This window comes from Pecten maximus, chromosome 15 (assembly GCF_902652985.1).
Source record: "Pecten maximus chromosome 15, xPecMax1.1, whole genome shotgun sequence".
Classification (NCBI taxonomy): Eukaryota; Metazoa; Mollusca; class Bivalvia; order Pectinida; family Pectinidae; genus Pecten; species Pecten maximus.
Window position 1 is genome coordinate 32,567,918 of NC_047029.1, and position 20,430 is coordinate 32,588,347.

The 20,430-nt window shown below is 36.3% G+C and overlaps 1 protein-coding gene across 1 annotated transcript in view; it reads right to left on the reverse strand.

Annotated features, from left to right (window-relative positions):
• The window catches only part of LOC117344147 (tyrosine-protein phosphatase non-receptor type 4-like), an 85,880-nt gene extending 78,348 nt beyond the window's left edge, over positions 1–7,532 (reverse strand). The window contains 1 exon segment of the mRNA XM_033906800.1: positions 7,127–7,532. The gene's annotated coding sequence lies outside the window, so the exon portion shown is untranslated.
• Positions 7,533–20,430: the final 12,898 nt, after the last annotated feature.

Consider the following 20,430-nt stretch of genomic DNA (forward strand, 5'->3'; position numbering starts at 1 on the left):
AAATCCATTCAAAACTTAATGACAAGTAGCGATTTGAAGGAATTACCTCTATTTCCCCATTAGGCCCCGCCCCTTTGGCCCCTGGGGGGTCAGAGTCACCATTTATGCAAAATCTATTCCCCATCCCCAAAGGATGTTTCTGACCAAATTGGGCTCAAATCCATTCATAACTTTATGACTAGTAGCGATTTAAAGGAATTGCCTTAATTTCCCCTATTGGGCCCCGCCCCTCAGGCCACTTGGGGGTCAGAGTCACCATTTATGCAAAATCTGTTCCCCTTCCCCAAAGGATGTTTCTGACCAAATTGGGTTCAAATCCATTCATAACTTTATGACTAGTAGCGATTTGAAGGAATTACCTCTATTTCCCCATTAGGCCCCGCCCCTTTGGCCCCTTGGGGTCAGAGTAACCATTTATGCAAAATCTGTTCCCCTTCCCCAAAGGATGTTTCTGACCAAATTGGGTTCAAATCCATTCATAACTTTATGACTAGTAGCGATTTGAAGGAATTACCTCTATTTCCCCATTAGGCCCCGCCTCTTTGGCCCCTTGGGGGTCAGAGTCACCATTTATGCAAAATCTGTTCCCCTTCCCCAAAGGATGTTTCTGACCAAATTGGGTTCAAATCCATTCATAACTTTATGACTAGTAGCGATTTAAAGGAATTGCCTTAATTTCCCCTATTGGGCCCTGCCCCTCAGGCCCCTTGGGGGTCAGAGTCACCATTTAGGCAAAATCTGATCCCCTTCCCCGAAGGATGTTTCTGACCAAATTGGGTTCAAATCCATTCATAACTTTATGACTAGTAGCGATTTAAAGGAATTGCCTTAATTTCCCCTATTGGGCCCTGCCCCTCAGGCCCCTTTGGGGTCAGAGTCACCATTTATGCAAAATCTGATCCCCTTCCCCGAAGGATGTTTCTGACCAAATTGGGTTCAAATCCATTCATAACTTTATGACTAGTAGCGATTTGAAGGAATTACCTCTATTTCCCCATTAGGCCCCGCCCCTTTGGCCCCTTGGGGGTCAGAGTCACCATTTATGCAAAATCTGTTCCCCTTCCCCAAAGGATGTTTCTGACCAAACTGGGTTCAAATCCATTCATAACTTTATGACAAGTAGCGATTTGAAGGAATTACCTCTATTTCCCCATTAGGCCCCGCCCCTTTGGCCCCTTGGGGGTCAGAGTCACCATTTATGCAAAATCTGTTCCCCTTCCCCAAAGGATGTTTCTAACCAAATTGGGTTCAAATCCATTCATAACTTTATGACTAGTAGCGATTTAAAGGAATTGCCTCAATTTCCCCTATTGGACCCCGCCCCTCAGGCCCCTTGGGGGTCAGAGTCACCATTTATGCAAAATCTGATCCCCTTCTGCCAAGGATGTTTCTGACCAAATTTGGTCAAAATCCAATAAGAACTTTATGACTAGTAGCGATTTGAAGCAAATGTTGACGGACGGACGACGGACGACGGACGACGGACACCGGACGACGGACGACGGACGACGGACGACGGACGCTGCACCATGGCATAAGCTCACCGGACCTTCGGTCCAGGTGAGCTAAAAATCTAAGAAAATTGATGCAAATTTTTCCTAAAATTGGGTGATAAGGCGAGCAAATAGTGTTAAAAAGTGTGTAATATTTCTAGAAAACAATCTGTTCACACTGTAGACTTCAACCAAACAGGCGATAAAACGTACATCCTCTATCAGGTAAAATATTCTGTTAGAGCCAACACCTGCATACTCATGTGTCCTATTTTTTATCATGATATTCATTTATGGAATTTTTTTTCCATAGGAATATGTTTCATGTTACTACAAACTAATCTTTGTCGGTGTTCCTCTGTTTTACACACAAGCTGATGCTCGTCTGCGATGATTGTCTCGACTTGTTGGCATGTTATCAGAAAATACTCATCATTACACAGATGAATTTACAATTTCACAATGTTATAGTCAGCTGTATCTCTCCTCTGAGGCTGGGGCACAAGTTCTCAGTAACTGATCTGATTCACAGGAATCTCTCCTATTCTACCTTATGTACTCACTTCACTGGCTGAATGTGTAAGGTGAAGTTTGTAACAGTGAATGGAACAATACGAGGTTATCTCCCTTCTACGTGTATGCCTGATACAAGTCAAGATTTACTTTCAGATCTTGTAGATAGATTTAAATCTGAATGACACAAAAAAAAAAACGAATGTCTTTACTTTCTTCTTGAAATGTTCTTGTGAAATTTTTTGCAAAATATGTATGGTATGTGGTAATGTACTTTTTATAAAGGGTGTTGAGCATGCGATGTTATTAAATTCATATAGTTTATCTTTTCCAATCCACATTTTTTGTCAAGAGAGTATCGATGATTAAGGAACTAATTTCTTTTAGTATTTACTACTACAATATATACAACAAACAAATCTGTATCACAAACTGGTGACTGAATAACTGGAAACTCATGATTAGTTTAAACTGGTCAGTCAATTAACACATGCAGTAGACCCTTGAGAGTATGTTTTAGACTCCCAAAAATGAGTGTTGACTCTTGGGATTGAAGGACACATGTTTTGACCCTTCAGATTCCCAAGAAATGGTCATTTGACTTCTGAAATTTCTAAAATTCAAAGGTCAACTTGATGCCCTGATTTATATACTGCCATTTTACTTTAAAACATCATATCACCTGCACACTGATGGCCTTTCATCTTCATGTAACATTATACTGACATCAGTATGGGTATCAGAAGTTTCTCTCTGTCTGTATATGGGTTCCATGTTTTTTTATTTTCTTATGACTGTCCCTCTAATTCAGGAACACACATAATAACATAAAAGTACAATATATATCTCGGATTGGGATATGATATCTTTATTATTAATTCTAGAGGCAACCAATCAGAATAAAGAATTTGACATTAAGTGTGCCGAAGGAAGATCCCAATCCTTGATTTGATTCTTATCCCTACCGTAATGACTTGGGTGTGTGGTAAAGAACTTGGCAAGGAGATACAACCCACAGACATCGACAGTTCTGATAACCTATGGCAGGGCTTATCAACACATTTCAACAGATTTTTATTACTGTGAACATCCCACCACTGAAAACAGGTGCCATAGGAAAGTCTTACAGGAGAATCTTAAATTGCAACTAATAATTTCAAACCATAATATCAACTTCAGAAATAGATAAAATATTGTTATCTGAAACAAGGTTGGCACCAATTACATCCAAGTCGAGTTCTCACAATTTTGCTGACACAAAGTAAATTTATTTTTTATTTCTAAATAGATATATAGGATACTGTATATCAATTAATAGGTCAACTCTGTAAAAGCCCCAGGAAGGTTCAAATCACTGGTAATTACAGGTGTTACATGTAATGACAGGTGTTCCAGGTAATTATAGATACAGCTCTTAATTAAATGCTTTGTCTTGGAGAATAGGCTAGGCGTTGTGTGTTAATGATTAACACAAACACATTTTATTAAAAGCACTGATACTTTCCATCAGTAAAATGGTATATATGATATCATAGGAATGATTGCACATCACATTTACTGAAAGCAAATCTGGTACAATAAATTTTCAATTATTATAAAATCCACTTTCTTTCGCAAAATAATCAGCAATTACAGAGTTGAGAAAAGTTTAAACTTTCCAACATTATCAACACAAAACTTGAGTTGGTTGCAGAGGCAAAATGTTGCCTGGGCCTGGTTTTGTTTTTGAGCACCAGATGAATGACACCTACAGGGCCATGTGTCCAACAGACACGAAAGGTCAAACAAAAGGTCAATCTGTCTAGCCACTTACTGCAAAATACATGTTACAACCAAATCTGAGGAGAAGAGGAGTACACACACATTTACCAGGCCTATTATATACAATCAGGGGCTTGGCTGCTACAGGTTTAACTAAATCATGTTACCATTTACCCTATGGTAACTACAGTGATGATCTCACCCTTTTAGGGGGAAACTAAAATCTCATTCTTTGTCTTAGGAGGTAACTTCTATCATGATCTTGACTTACTACTAATTCAGTAATTTTGCATTCTGAGGTTAATTCTTTAATGAATTAGGATTGAAAATTAAAAATTGCTAAAGAACCTATCCATATCTCTTTGGCTATATAGCTGATAAATGAAAAGAAAATCAAAATCACTTTCAAAAAAGCAACAGGATGATTTTTTTTTCTTACCTTATTCATACAATAACCCCATGCCTGGTAACTAGCCCCTACTTTAAGTCAAAGTTTATTGAGATAGCCTGGATAAATACGGTACCAGATTGTTTTGACTTGTTCATCTGTGCTTAATACAGGATAATTATGGTACCAGATCATTTTGGCTGGTCAAGAAACTAGAAACAAAGCTTATATTAGAAGCACTGACCAGAGAAACTGGAAACAAAGCTTAGGGCACTGACTAATTATCCTGTTGAAACACCAGCAATGAATCATTAAGTCACAACAAATAATCAGCTCACAGATACGTTATTGATTTTAGATTTCATTAGTTGTCCACCCGAGTGACCCACTTCAGAATTTCTGAGACAAAAATGCCCTAGTATATTGATCTCTGAATAGTTGACAGTGTTACTAATTTGATGTATTCCCACAAAATTCCTCCCTATTTCAACATGGAGCAGAGCTTTTTTCTACAGGCATGTCTTTTATGACTCATGCAGGGAAATGCATGTGCATCTTGTGCTTTTGGTTAAATTTGTTTAGAAATCTGCTAAATCAATTTCCTTGTTGCTCCTAGTACGAGAATCCAGATGATGAAGAAATGGCATTGATTTTCCAGAATGCCCTCTGGCCACAATTACCATTGGCATACTCCTTTATAAATTGGATAATATCCTGATGGTCGACTTTTCCCTAGACATGCAAATGTACATTACTGGTTATATTGACATTTCTTTTTAAACTAGAAGGAGTAATTGACCTGTAACAATGTCATAGATGTTTATTTATTTATAGATTGTGTACTTATAATATATATATCAATACATATTAATAATTACTAATTAATACAAAAACTATTAAACAACAGTCACTGCAACTCGATTTATTTATCGTCTTTCCAGAAAAATTATGCTTAGAGGAAATAACCTGTTGTAATTGAGTTTTTCAGCTACAATCTGGTTATAAAATACAACCAACCAAAACAAGATACTAATATGAACAGTCACACACGGAATCATTTTGGAAAATAATTTTTTCCGAAGCATTTTATAAAGATCTATACAGTTTCCTACAGCATTTAATGGGCGTTGGATCTTAATTTACAATAAATATGATTGCTTTGCACAATAAACACATTGTTTTTCCTGGGTAGTTTGGTAATTTCTCTTTACTAAATTGCAGAAAAATTTTTACATGTAAATTATGTCAAAAATTAGCATGTTAATAATCGTTTCATGCTTATTACCAGGGTCAAGTTGTTCAAAAGGTGATTAGCTTAATCACTTGATTAGTGAAAATCACATTTCTACTTTAATTCAAAACCTGAGTCTGTGTATTCCTTTAAATAGGTAAGTAGGAAGAAACTGACAAGTGTTATCGTTTTATAAAATTTTGTTAAGTTAAGTTTTACCAAAAATGATCTTAACAAGATTTTTAAATTGTTGTTAAACGGTGATTAGCCTAATCACCTTTTGAACAACTGGGCCCAGTTGTCTAAAGCAGTAATGCAGTGTAAATCCTACATTATACAAGATAGCTCATACCAACTTTGACCTCTATCATTATTTTACCTACTTTGGGCAATATTTGCCAATATATTTTATTCAGAAGTTTAATCTATGGACACAACTCAGATTTTTTTAAATCTTTCTAGTGTTTTATTTTTTGGAGGGGGGGGGGGGGGGGGGGGGGAATTAATAGGAAATCATGGTGGCTGGCGTTTTTGTGCATCCATTTATAAATGCAGGAAAAACACCGAAACATCATACAAACTGTGGACAGTCCTTCAGAAACAATTGACCAAAGATCCTACATGTAAAAGCTGGTATTGAGACACACAGTACACAATATTATGATGTATATGATATCAGTAGAGTATGGACATTTAAGCCGTTTTTTTTCACTCAGGGAACATTTACCTCGATTCAGAAAGACGAAACCAAGAAAAAGGGGTTGTTTTTGGCAGAGTGATTTTCCCTTACAATTAATAGCTATAGAGGCAATCTTTAATTTCATTGTGTGCTTTTCATAATTCTTCACATGTGTACATTTGTTTTGTAATAAACTCAGCCTTAAATACTTGCCTAGTTATCTCTGTTTCAATATTTTATTTCTGAAATACATCATAGTGTATTTAAGTTTTGTATTCTAATTACTTCAATTCAATTCATTTTATTGACTTTAAGCTTTACAGCTCATCAGTACATGTGACATATATACAATACAATAAATTGCTTTATCATATTGTTGGACTATGTTATACAATGTTTCAAAAGTGAACATTGTTAATAATTGATAAATTCTATCAAACTTAACAAGGGTCTATCAGTAAATTTCGTGTTTATAACCCATGTAATTTCATATACTTATCTGCTTTAATTTTATTCCATCCCAATCCTGTATATGAAAACTGCAATACATGCTGGGAAACTATGTACATGTACAATACACACGAAATCTGTAATACACAAGGAGTTACCCCCCTTGGTCTCTCAAGTTACGAGAAAACGTACATCTTATAAGTTTATGTTATGATTGTAAACACTTACTACCGTACACTCCTCATACTCAACTAGCCATCACATTTAGCCTGAATGACAGTCTCAACTAATGCACGGGGTCGTGTCCCCGACAATTAAAACTATACAAGCCGACCATGTTATGAATCATGGACGACATTCAATCTGTATTGTTCGCCGGTGGAAAACACGTGAATTTGTTAATTTATAAACAGTTTGCACACAAAAGGAAGTGTCATATCGTAATTTTAATAGTATCTTCATATTACCTTCACTTCAAAATACGATTTCAACTCAAAATGGCAATTTTTATGTGCAAGGTGTGTAAATGTACGCGAAATCTGATAAAAAGCAGCAGGTAAAATTGTTGGTTATTCCAATTCACAGGTATAATAATGTGGTCACAGACTTACCTGGCACGGTTTGACTTGCTGTTAAATGTCAACAAGCCTTGAACTTGGTGTCTACTCCATTGAAGTTAGTTATATGTCGCTGTTTTGGAACCAGCATTGGTCAAATGTCTTTTCTCAGGAAGTTAGTCTCAATCAAAATGGCGGAGAAAACAAAGTCACGTGACCGTAATCGACGACATTGTTAAGCCGCCAGGTGGCATTTCATAAATGACAGGTGTGCTAGCAATGAGATTAGGAAAAACACATCTCGAATAAAGATTAATTAATGAAGCTATCGTCTCTTGTGTTTCTGTTATGCTTATTTGAATGTCGATACTATGTGATGCGTATCAATGCTTCACTCTAAAGAGTGAAACGCTTAAAACAGTTTACCTACATCTCTCATTTCCGCATTCCTCGGAACACACCTTTTTTATACGTACATATGTACGTAGTCGACGCTCGTATAAGAACTTGAGTACTTGTTCGTCACCCATGCATATGAGAGTTTTATTCACCTGTACTGCATGATGAAAAGTGAAAATACACATTTCTGTATTTCTTTATTCTGAGAACTAAAGAACATTTCAATTTGAGGTATTATAACCAGCAGTGGTTAAAAAAACAGTAAGAAGGAGAAATCGTACACATTGAAAAGGTCGGTTAAGGTTGCGCATTAATTGGCGGGTACAGGCCTACTATCACGAATCAATTTTAACGTAAATTCTATAAAGAGACAATTAAGTAATAAATTAAATCAATTTCGTCATGTTATCCGTTTAAGATAATTTCTGAAAAACAAATAATTAGGTATCATATTGGAGGGGATAGCTTGCCCTAAAAAGGACACTTGGCACGAAAAGAGTGCAATTGTACAGTGGAGCGAAAAAAAAACTGTTTGGACACAAACGATTTGTACAGAATTCAGATACACATGATGAAATTGAAACTCAATGGGAAAGCAAGTACAAAAAGGAGACCCATCGGTACCGATCTTACGAAAAAAAAATGTAAACATTTTTTAGACTGAAACAATGTACACGTGATGTTGTTTTAGCTTAGATATTGTGAATCAAGTTGTATATCTGTTTTGAAATTGATTGTTGGAGTATATGAGGACTTCAGACTATCGGGTCATTTGGGTGTCAGTCCTTCGGAGTATTAGGCGTTCGGACATATTATAATTAGTTTGTATTGCTTATTTACTGTAGATTCCTCTGTATATGTGGATGATGGATATGTAATGAATTTGCGTTTTGAGCGGCTGATTATTTTTGTCTCCTTGTGATAGCGCGATACTGATGTCGACGTTATAGTGCTATCTCACTGAAGCATACTGCCGAATACACCCAGCAGGTCACCCCACCCGGTCACATTATACTGACAACGGACGAATGAGTGGTCTCACTTCCAATATGTTGAACGTTGAGCAGGAGTAGCAACTAGCCTACCATTTTTAGCCTGTTATCTGATGATGGTGGGCTATTCAAATTGTACTAAGTCTGTGGTCCTTCCGTAAACAATCCTTGTAATCGTTATTTCTTGAAAAGTACTGGAGGGATATTTCTCAAATTTCATGTGTAGGTCCCCCTAGGTCCCTATAGTTATGCCAATTTAATCTCGAGGATTTTAATCGGATAAACAAACTAGCTGTCAGGTTGCCATATTGGATTTTGAACATTGAAGTTTGTTACCGCTAATTCATGAAATTACTAGGGATATTTCTCAGACTTCTGTGTATGTTTCCCTGTTTCCTAGTTGTGCCTATATGATTTCGAGTCTGATTCAGAAAACAAAATGGCCACCAGGCAGCAATCTTTGAGTTTGACAATTGAAGTTTATTATCACTATTTCTTCAGAAATACAATGGGAATGTTTTCAAAATGCACATGTAGGTTCCCCTTGGTTACCAGTTGTGCCCAATTGGTTTTGAGCCTGATTGGGAAAACAAAATGGCCGACAGACAGCCATCTTGGATTTTGATAATTGAAGTTTGTTAGCGCTATTCCTAGAAAAAGTACTGGAGGAATATATCTCAAATTTCACATGTAGGTTCCTCTTGTATAGAATCTGGTATATCGTGGCCAGAGGACAGAACCCAAAGCCTTCCTCACAGGGACGAACGCTCGGCTAAAGGTCAAAAGGTAATTATTTTCGCTTCTGACAGCTGATATAAGAAATGGATATTGTCATTTTTGGCTCACTCATTTTGAATCTTCATTGGTCATAACAAAAGTTACAAAACCTGGATTATACTTTCATCTATGCGTGGTTAACCCTACAAACATTTCAGATCATGAATTTCATCTACAGTTTAATTTTAATTGAACTTAAAAGTTCCAATGTTTCCAATTATCTGGGGGTTGAAATTAATTTCTCACTTTATATCTGTAAAAATACATTGTAGCAATAAAACCATTTTTCTGGCAATTACAATTAAACCAATGTACATGTATATGTTTCTGAATTTTTGAAAACAATTTTCAGGGACAGAGCCTTGGAATCGCGGTTGCTGATGCTGAATTTTACCTACATCTGTATAATCCCTATTGGACACGCTCTATGGTCTGATTGGAGGTAATGTTCATTAGTTCAAAACAGCCATGGATACGTTGCAAATCCACATGAAGATACCGCTATTTGTGATTTTCAGATAAATGTCGGAAATTGACAAAACTTGTCCATGGCAGATTAGTATATATAACTCCCAGGCAAGATTCACAGAGTAAATTTTCAACATCATGGGTATATAAAGGGGCCAACTTAGGTTAATTAATCTATAGGCAAACATTTGAGATACGAATTTGTTTTGCTAGTAGGGAAAACGAAACTCAATGAATTCCAAAAAATAGTGTATTTGATTTCAACAACTTGAAAATGTATTCCCTATAGTATAAACGCAATTCTTAACAAAATACAAGCTCAATTTACGTACAACCTGTAAAAGCATATCTTCGGAACATTTTTGAAGTGAATGGAAACCAAACGTGTCAACTCACAAGCAATTATCGGCGCGTGCCGATTAGAACGCCAGAAATCACAGACACCTGTGGTGCAGTGACAGGTGTGACATCTTGTGGACCGTAATTTCACACCTGGTAATTGTTTAGCGGTATACTAAAACGTGAGAATTCGTAATTCTCCGAATATGTATGTATATTTTTTATAAGTCCTGTTTTAAGAGAAGACATGACTTGCGACACACCAATGGAAAGTAAAATCACAAGGATCTCAATCACTTCACGATAATTACACAATTACAAAAAAAAAAAAATCATACACTTTAATCATTGCGAGTTTAGTATAACTTTTTATGATTAGTCACGATGAACTAAATTGTATGTTTTTATCATAAAAAAACGGAGCTAAAATTCTGGTTCTAATAAGTACCTATGGTATGTACCTGTACGTAAACTATCAATAACATTATAGTTGTTGCGAAGCACTTTTATATAATTTCACTGACAACGATCGTATATTTTTATCTTTCTCAAGCATTTAATCGTTGGTAATCCATGAGACTCTGACATGTTAAAATAAGGGATAAAATCTGTAATAAAAAGTACGTTGTAGGTTCCAAAACTGGATTTCATACAGGAGATATGTCCTATTACTAACACCGGGTTTTGTAGAATACAACTTATAAGTTTTCACTGTACGTGTGTATCGTCTTTTCTCACAAATCAGAGTATCCAGAACTGTTGTATTGTTGGTATGTTTATTTTGCGAATAAAATGGCACATTATTTTACAAAAAAATGTTGATGCCGTGTTCCTTTTTATAGTAATGAGTAAGAAATGGCAGAGACCTATATTTTTTTGGTGTAGGTTACATAGAATAACATATTTGAATACCGTTTTTCGTTCCGGGTACACTTAAGGTCGAAGATATTGGAAATTTGGCCCTAACGGAACACCATAGTATGATACTGATATATAGCGGTGGAGTGGGGGGAACATGTATGGTTTTAGGAGCTCTTTCGAATGCTATTTATAATGTAACATAGGATGTTGTAGAAGTATTTTATTGTTAACGGCGACAATAAGAGTCATTTAGGGCAAAACAATACCAAATTAGAAGGAAGTTAACAGAAAGAAAACACACCAAACTCAAAGTAAAATGTTTAAAGTCAAACATCTAAAATTCACTGATATCAAACAACTGATTAAAGAACACATAATGTTATAGTTCTATTTCACGTAAATAATCAAATATAAGTGCTATGCAGAAATTGTATCAACTAAGCTTTTCGTAGACGTAATGTTAAAAAGGCCTCGCGAGTATGTTTGAAATCGGGGTACTCAGTCATTAAATGCTTGACAGTAAAAAAGGTTGATTGCATGTATGACAACTCGCTGATGTATGTATGGTCAATGCGACATGACAAGAGGACAACTCCCCCACGATGAATCGCTTTTGTTTCACCATGTCCACTTTAGGTTGAACTTCACACACCTTGTTTAACTTTTGTGACCAATGTTCTTGAGAGGTCAGTTTAGTGAGGTTAGTTATCGATGGTTTAAAATCAGAATATGACAGTTCAATGTCGTTTGGCTGCAGATTATACTGTCTTAACGGCCTTTTCAGCTCTATCATGTCCAGTAATTCCGACACGATCTGGAATCCAAAACAGGATAAGGTGACCTGTCATTTCAAGGATGCCAAAAACTACATTTTGTAACAGAATGTTCTTAAAATTGCGATTTTTGATATTTTAGAGTACTGAAAACCTATGTAATATTGTTGTTTTCAATTTCAAATGAATTGCAACGGTTTCAGCTCTGAAAAGTGTATTATTAGGTAGACGGCTCACAAAGGATACTACCAGACAGCGGCCTACTTTCTCCTCTACAATTGAGCCATCGGCATGGTTCGTGTATGGGGGTATTGTGATTTCAGAAAAAGAACTCTTTTACTGGACCGTTAGAGTACGTAATTTTGTGTCATTGTGGAATGATAGGGTTGTATACATTGATTATCTATCCTAGGTACAAGATGTGTTGCCCTACCCCGGATATTTTCGAGTTTATCTATGCCATTGTATAGTTTATTCACTTTAAGCCTTACGGCTCATAAGGATACATATACATAATAACATAATATATAATCAATCATATGAAATACTAAATAATTCTATCATCAAATAATAAACATGATCTTGTACATTTCATGGACAATATAGATGTTCGAAAACAATTATAGGTACAAGATAAAGAACTTTCTAAAGATGGGCGGCTCTAAAGTGACAACTGAAATTTTAAACATAAATACTAATTCATAATTGATGGTGAATAATTGAAGAATCCGCAGCATTTCTGAAAAAGGAGCTAAGTAAAATATATTTGCAAAACAATAGTAGGGTCTATATGTCAAGTGGTGCTGTCAGGGGATGGACTATACAGCAAATGCAGGAGACGGAAAATGTACTAATGTAATATAACATAAATAAGTAAATGAGATCAAATTAAACTAAGAATGAATTCTGGACCGTGATAACAAGCTTGATTGTAAATACTTTCCGAGATTACATAAATCTTTTCTGTTACGTACAGATAAAAGCTGGACAAGTTTGAATGAAGAAGGGCGATTTCAATGATACTTTTTGATAAACTTTTTACGAATATCTACATAGAGTGGACAGACCAAAATAAGATGGAACTCGTCCTCAACTTGGTTTTGATTACAATAACGACATAATCTATTTGCCCTTTGTATATTACGATACCGGCCTTCTTCTATACAAAGTTGATGCGAGGAGAGTCGAAATTTCGAAATTAATTTGAAATATGCATCTGGAATAGACTTTGTTAAGTAAAATTGTAACGTAAAGCTATCGATCAGGAATTTATACAAAAAACATTTAGACGACCTTTCAATGTGCTATACGATTTCCGACATTTCGGTATGGTGGAGATTTTGTTTTGGTTTTGTTAAGGTGATACTTTAATACAGAAAGGGATGGACTTTTTTTTACTTCATTTGGCAATTTGTTCCATAAACTAACGGACGACGGAAGAAAAGAATTTTTTAAAAATGTAGTTCTAGTTTTAATCATAGATATGTCATTTGCTTGTCTAGTATTTCTAGTATGTATTTCAGATTGTTTGGGGGGAACGATATTTGACAGGTAAGAGGAGGTTAAATGATGTATCATCTGATGAATTTGAATGATTTTATGTTTTTCACGACGATCAGAGAGTTTCCCAGCAAACATCTTTATACAATAAATCAATACTGACAAGTTTTGTAGCACCGGTAACAATTCTTGCGGATTCTTTCTGAATGTCTTCTATTCTGTTTATCAAATACAATGGTAAATTATCCCAGATGACATCAGCATACTCTAATATTAGCCTAATGAAGGAAAAATAAATTCGTTCTAATGAATTGCGATCAAAAATAAATTTTATTTTGCGTAATACTGAGTCGCTTGGATGCTTTTGAAATAATAGAGTCTACATGATCTATCCAACTAAGCTCTGAGTTCAGTGTGACACCGAGATACTTATGAAAGTTTACAGTTTTAATGGCTATGTTAGTCATCGACAAAGCAGACATATGACACTTATTATGTTTTCTACTTACCAGTAGGGATTCGGTTTTATCCGCATTAAAATTAACTTACCATTTCGTTGCCCATTCCTGTATTTTAGAGAGATCGGAATTTATTATATTTGCCGATCTTATAGGGTTATCAACGACAAGATACGAAGTGGTATCATCGGCAAACAATTTTATAAGGCAATTTATATTAGATACAATGTCATTTATATGCACCAAAAATAGCAGCGGTCCGAGGATGTAACCTTGAGGAACGCCTGCTTTAATATTTACATAGTCTGAAACTTCTCCATTTAAAACTACACGTTGCTGTCTGTTTGAAAGATAATTTATAAACCATCCCAGTAAAGTTCCTGAAATTCCTGCCAATTTTAATTTATGAATTAGTCCCTTTGTGCCAGACGCGGTCGAAGGCCTTACTTATATCACAAAATATTACTTGCACCTCTTTCCCATTATCAATCGCCTTGCATATGTCATTCGTTAAAATTAATAATTGATTGACAGCTGAATCACCTTTAGTAAAACCAGATTGATGTATAGTAAAAACGTTGCTATCGCGAAGGAAGTTATACACATACTTAAATACACATCTTTCCATGACTTTCCCCAAAATATTTATTAATGATATGGGCCTATAATTAGATACGTTACTAGGGTCGTTCTTTTTAAAAACAGGGGCTATATTTGCAAGCTTCCAAACCTATGGATAACATTGTTCATTCTTTTCATCTCACCCTCTAACACACCGGTCTTACGCGCATCACGGGTCCTTTTAGGGATACCGAACAGACTTCTTTTTGCTCGATACATATTGAACAACTACGGACATAGTCTTAATCGCATTTTTCTCTCCTATCCCCGATATCAATTAGGAAGTTTCTGATTTATCGGGCCTTTAAAAAGGTTGATTTGGGCCGATATTTGCTGTTGGAAAAAAAATGCTTCTACATATATGTAATGTCATTTTAATTGCTACATATTCACATGTCATCTTTGGCTTCGGCAAAAGCCCCTTCATAAAAAAAATGATATTTATTTTTTTATGATTTTTAATTGCTACATATACATATGTCATCAGTGGCTTCGGCAATGTAAACAACCGGTTCCAACAACAACTACTTGAACTGTTACATAAACAATAAGCTGTTACACAGGTGTTTGGTAGGTTTTTCATTGAAGTTGTATTCTCCTGAAAAGAAATATATCATTGATGGCTTCATTGTTTCTTTGATTTTAATAATTCCTAAAATTAAACTTATTACAACGCAGAGCAACATGTTTGGTTAGGTACTTATTATATTATAATTTGAGACACTGCAAATAGGGATTAAATGTTCATTGCTTTTGTAGGCATTTCTTTGATTATCAATATTTGCAGTATATTAAGAAGTCAAAAATTATGTGTAATCAGTAACAATTTGTTCATCATGAAGAGCTTTCCTGAAATTTTTAGCTTACTTAATAATATAAAGTTTGAAAAAATGAATTATGATGTTTAACCACAGACATATAATGCTACACTGACATTGAACTTCATTTTCCACACAATTATTCTCCAAATTTCAGAGATAAAAACAACAATATATATATATATAGTTTCTGTTTTTAAAAAGTACAGATTTATATAAAGTATACCAGCTAAATTTATAAAGAAGGGGCTTTTGTCCGGGGGGGTTGGGTTAATGTCCGGGGGGGGGGGGGGGGGGCTTTCGTCCGGAGGGGCTTTTTGTCCTGGGGCTAATGTCCGGGGGGGGGGGGGGGGGGGGGCTTTTGTCCTACACTCGTGCTAAATACTAAATACCTATTGGTGATGGACTTTTGGAGTTTAGACCTTTTCATAAAAATATACTTTTATCACTTCAACCAGAGATGTATATACACTGTATATCATATACATATATGTCTCTGCTTCAACCAATCCTAACCGGATAGCAGCACTGTAACTTTAAAGTATAACCGAAACTGAAATTGATAAATATTTATATTTATTCCATGTGCGTCCCAAAGGAAACAGTCGAAAAAAACTTTATCAAAATACCGACTCCCAAATAGCGTGATTTGCACCTGTCGATCTACTGCTAATCCACGTACTTGTCACTCATGCTGAATTAAATTTGAAATTAAATTAACCTTACCTGTAAGTTGAAATTTGATTGCCAAAAGTTCAACTAACGACAGTCAGTATGGTTATGAATTGAACAATGATTTTTTGGAATTAGATTATGGTGAAGATGATTGAAATGAGTCAAAAGAAAATATTACAATTGAAGCTTGAATTTATATAGAATGTCGTGTATATTTTTGATATGTATTTTTTAGCAGATACGTGTTTTACAATCTAATTGAAACAATATCTATATTACACTTACACTATAGCGTAATGAAGAGATGTATTGTAATCAGATTGATTGTTTTAGGTACGCATGTCAATCACAGTTCACCGTATCATAAAGTTTGGACTCATTTGTTAAATTGATTGTTTAACAATAACATATATATATATTATTGCTACTGATGGACAATATCCTGCTATGATGAGTTTTAAAATTTGTTTTGTATTAAAGCCGGTATTGTTATCATGGCACTGTTATTTCCACGTCAGCCATGTGTCAAGTTAGTTGGGCTGTGTATTGTAAGAAGCAGTAAAGCGCCATTTGTGATATAGAATTTCTGATCGTGATGCAATTGATGAAAAATTATAAAGTAAATAAAGGCTGCAGTCATCACATTATCTGATAGTTTATATAAACATGTGGACATATTTTGTCGTGATATAACTTGTTGCATTTACTAAAATACTATGTTAGAAATAGGTCAGACCGGGCGGTATCTACTCTACGTAGGTATTTTTGACACCTGTAAAGTAAGTTGCATATCGCTAATTGGGACACCTGTTGAGGGACGAGACTGCTAGTCAACAAAGTTTGACAGGTTGGACGAGCACCTTTCATATTAACCGTCGCGGCCTGTACTGGTCAACAGGTAGTCCGGACATATAATGGTCTGGATAATCAGGATGATCCGTAAGTAAAGACAGTAGTTGACCATATTTACAGCCTGCGATATAACTTGACATCAGTATCTTGTTTTCCTCTCTCAATTGAGTGGGTTTTTTTTATTTAATTTTGTTAAACGAAGAAACTTATCAAAATGTATAGAATATAATATGACATACACCTTCGTACATTTACTCCCGAATACGAGGGGTTTGCTTTAAAAATCTTCTTTTTTTTTGTTTTGTTTTGCAAAATGTTTTTATTTTCCTTTTGATACAAAGCATAGTGACAGTAATGCAAATATACAAAGTTTCTATATATTAAATCATCTTCCTGTTGAAGTATATTTGGAATTTGGCAAGTACACTTTATACATATGAAGCTGCAACTTATTACAATTAATCATAACATAGTAACACAAAGGATTTGAATTAAAGAAGTGCTTATTTTAAGCAGAGACTTGTGATATACACAAGTCTCTGTTTTAAGTAAGGTTTTAAAAAAAAAATTACCGTTCGTACTTCATGGTAATATTACATACATTGTGTAAATGTCTTTGATCAAATGAGTCGTTTCTAAGTCATAATAGATGCCGAACTGGAAATGATTAGAGAAGACAAACAAATACCTCAGAGAGGCTCCCAATCCTAACAGAACAACTCGACAGTAAAAAAAATAAGTGATGATTATTATACCAAGGTTCCGGGTTATAAACGAGGATGCTGGACAGGGAGAAAGCTGGAACAACCTGGTTCCCGTTCAGGGAACGAGCTACCCTAAAATTGTTTTTGGGACACAATTTTCAAATTTGGTATATAAAATCATCGTTGGCTATGTGCAGTTCAGTATTACAATGGTGTGGCTTATGTACTTTACTCTATTTGGCATGATGGAACATTATAAAATATGACTGTATATGTATATTAAGTGGTTCTGTGGTACTAGTGAGTATATATCTTGGTTCACTCTATTCCTCAAGATAAACAGTTTTTCTATAAAAGATAGCTATCACAGGGGACTGCAACATTATCCCTTCTCCCCTATATAGTGCATAGCTTCCACAGGGGACTGACATGATCCCTTCTCCCCTATATAGTACATAGCTATCACAGGGGACTGACATGATCCCTTCTCCCCTATATAGTACATAGCTATCACAGGGGACTGTAACATGATCCATTCTCCCCTATATAGTACATAGCTACCACAGGGGACTGTAACATGATCCCTTCCCCCTATATAGTACATATCCATCACAGGGGACTGTAACATGATCCCTTCTCCCCTATATAGTACAAAGCTACCACAGGGGACTGTAACATGATCCCTTCTCCCCTATATAGTACATATCCATCACAGGGGACTGTAACATGATCCCTTCTCCCCTATATAGTACATAGCTACCACAGGGGACTGTAACATGATCCATTCTCCCCTATATAGTACATAGCTACCACAGGGGCCTGTAACATGATCCCTTCTCCCCTATATAGTACATAGTTATCACAGGGGACTGTAACATGATCCCTTCTCCCCTATATAGTACATAGCTACCACAGGGGACTGAACATACTCCCTTCTCCCCTATATAGTATAGCTATCACAGGGGACTGTAACATGATCCCTTCTCCCATATATAGTACATAGCTACCACAGGGGACTGTAACATGATCCCTTCTCCCCTATATAGTACATAACTATCACAGGGGACTGTAACATGATCCCTTCTCCCATATATAGTACATAGCTATCACAGGGGACTATAACATGATCCCCTCTCCCCTATATAGTACATAACTACCACATGGGCCTGTAACATGACCTCTTCTCCCCTATATAGTACATAGCTATCACAGGGGACTGTAACATGATCCCTTCTCCCCTATATAGTACATAGCTACCACAGGGGACTGTAACATGATCCCTTCTCCCCTATATAGTACATAGTTATCACAGGGGACTGTAACACGATCCCTTCTCCGCTATATAGTACATAGCTACCACAGGGGACTGTAACATGATCCCTTCTCCCCTATATAGTACATAGCTACCACAGGGGACTGTAACATGATCCCTTCTCCCCTATATAGTACATAGCTACCACAGGGGACTGTAACACGATCCCTTCTCCCCTATATAGTACATAGCTACCACAGGGGACTGTAACATGATCCCTTCTCCCCTATATAGTACATAGCTACCACAGGGGACTGTAACATGATCCCTTCTCCCCTATATAGTACATAGCTATCACAGGGGACTGTAACATGATCCCTTCTCCCCTATATAGTACATAGCTACCACAGGGACTGTAACATGATCCCTTCTCTCCCTATATAGTACATAGCTATCACAGGGGACTGTAACATGATCCCTTCTCCCCTATATAGTACATAGCTACCACAGGGGACTGTAACATGATCCCTTCTCCCCTATATAGTACATAGCTACCACAGGGGACTGTAACATGATCCCTTCTCCCCTATATAGTACATAGCTACCACAGGGGACTGTAACATGATCCCTTCTCCCCTATATAGTACATAGCTATCACAGGGGACTGTAACATGACCCCTTCTCCCCTATATAGTACATAACTACCACAGGGGACTGTAACATGAACCCTTCTCCCTATATAGTACATAGCTATCACAGGGGACTGTAACATGATCCCTTCTCCCCTATATAGTACATAGCTACCACAGGGGACTGTAACATGATCCCTTCTCCCCTATATAGTACATAGCTATCACAGGGGACTGTAACATGATCCCTTCTCCCCTATATAGTACATAGCTACCACAGGGGACTGTAACATACTCCCTTCTCCCCTATATAGTACATAGCTATCACAGGGGACTGTAACATGATCCCTTCTCCCCTATATAGTACATAGCTATCACAGGGGACTGTAACATGATCCCTTCTCCCCTATATAGTACATAGCTATCACAGGGGACTGTAACATGATCCCTTCTCCCCTATATAGTACATAGCTACCACAGGGGACTGTAACATGATCCCTTCTCCCCTATATAGTACATAGCTATCACAGGGGACTGTAACATGATCCCTTCTCCCCTATATAGTACATAGCTACCACAGGGGACTGTAACATGACCCCTTCTCCCCTATATAGTACATAGCTACCACAGGGGACTGTAACGTGATCCCTTCTCCCCTATATAGTACATAGCTACCACAGGGGACTGTAACATGACCCCTTCTCTCCTATATACAGTGCAGTAACATAGCTACAACAGCATCTGTAGCTTGATTACCATGCTGTTTTCTTCCTCAACTTGTATATTCCTGATGTGTTCTATTCAATTTGACCTATTTCTTATCTTTGATGTCCTTTGTGTCATACTATCAAAATGTCATCTCAGGGTTACAGCTCCCATCAAGATCAAATAAGTTTTCCTTGATACTCCAGAGATTACAAATTACATACAGTTAAGAGTGTGTTTGTATCAAGGGCGAGTATACCCAAAAGTATAATGCTCTATAAAACCATAATAATAATTATCTTCACTCATTTCACAGGGGTAAATGTGAAGTTTGGGGTAAATGAAATTAACAATTTCAATAAAGCAACGAAAACCCTTCCATTTACTGCATGAAGAGTATTTATCTTTCAGAATATATGGGTCTGAATAGGAAGGTAGTTGGCGATACATATGTAAAACACAAAATAATATACAAATGTACCAACATTTTGATCCTAACAAAATTCCACAGTAAAAATAAGACCAGCTGCTACAA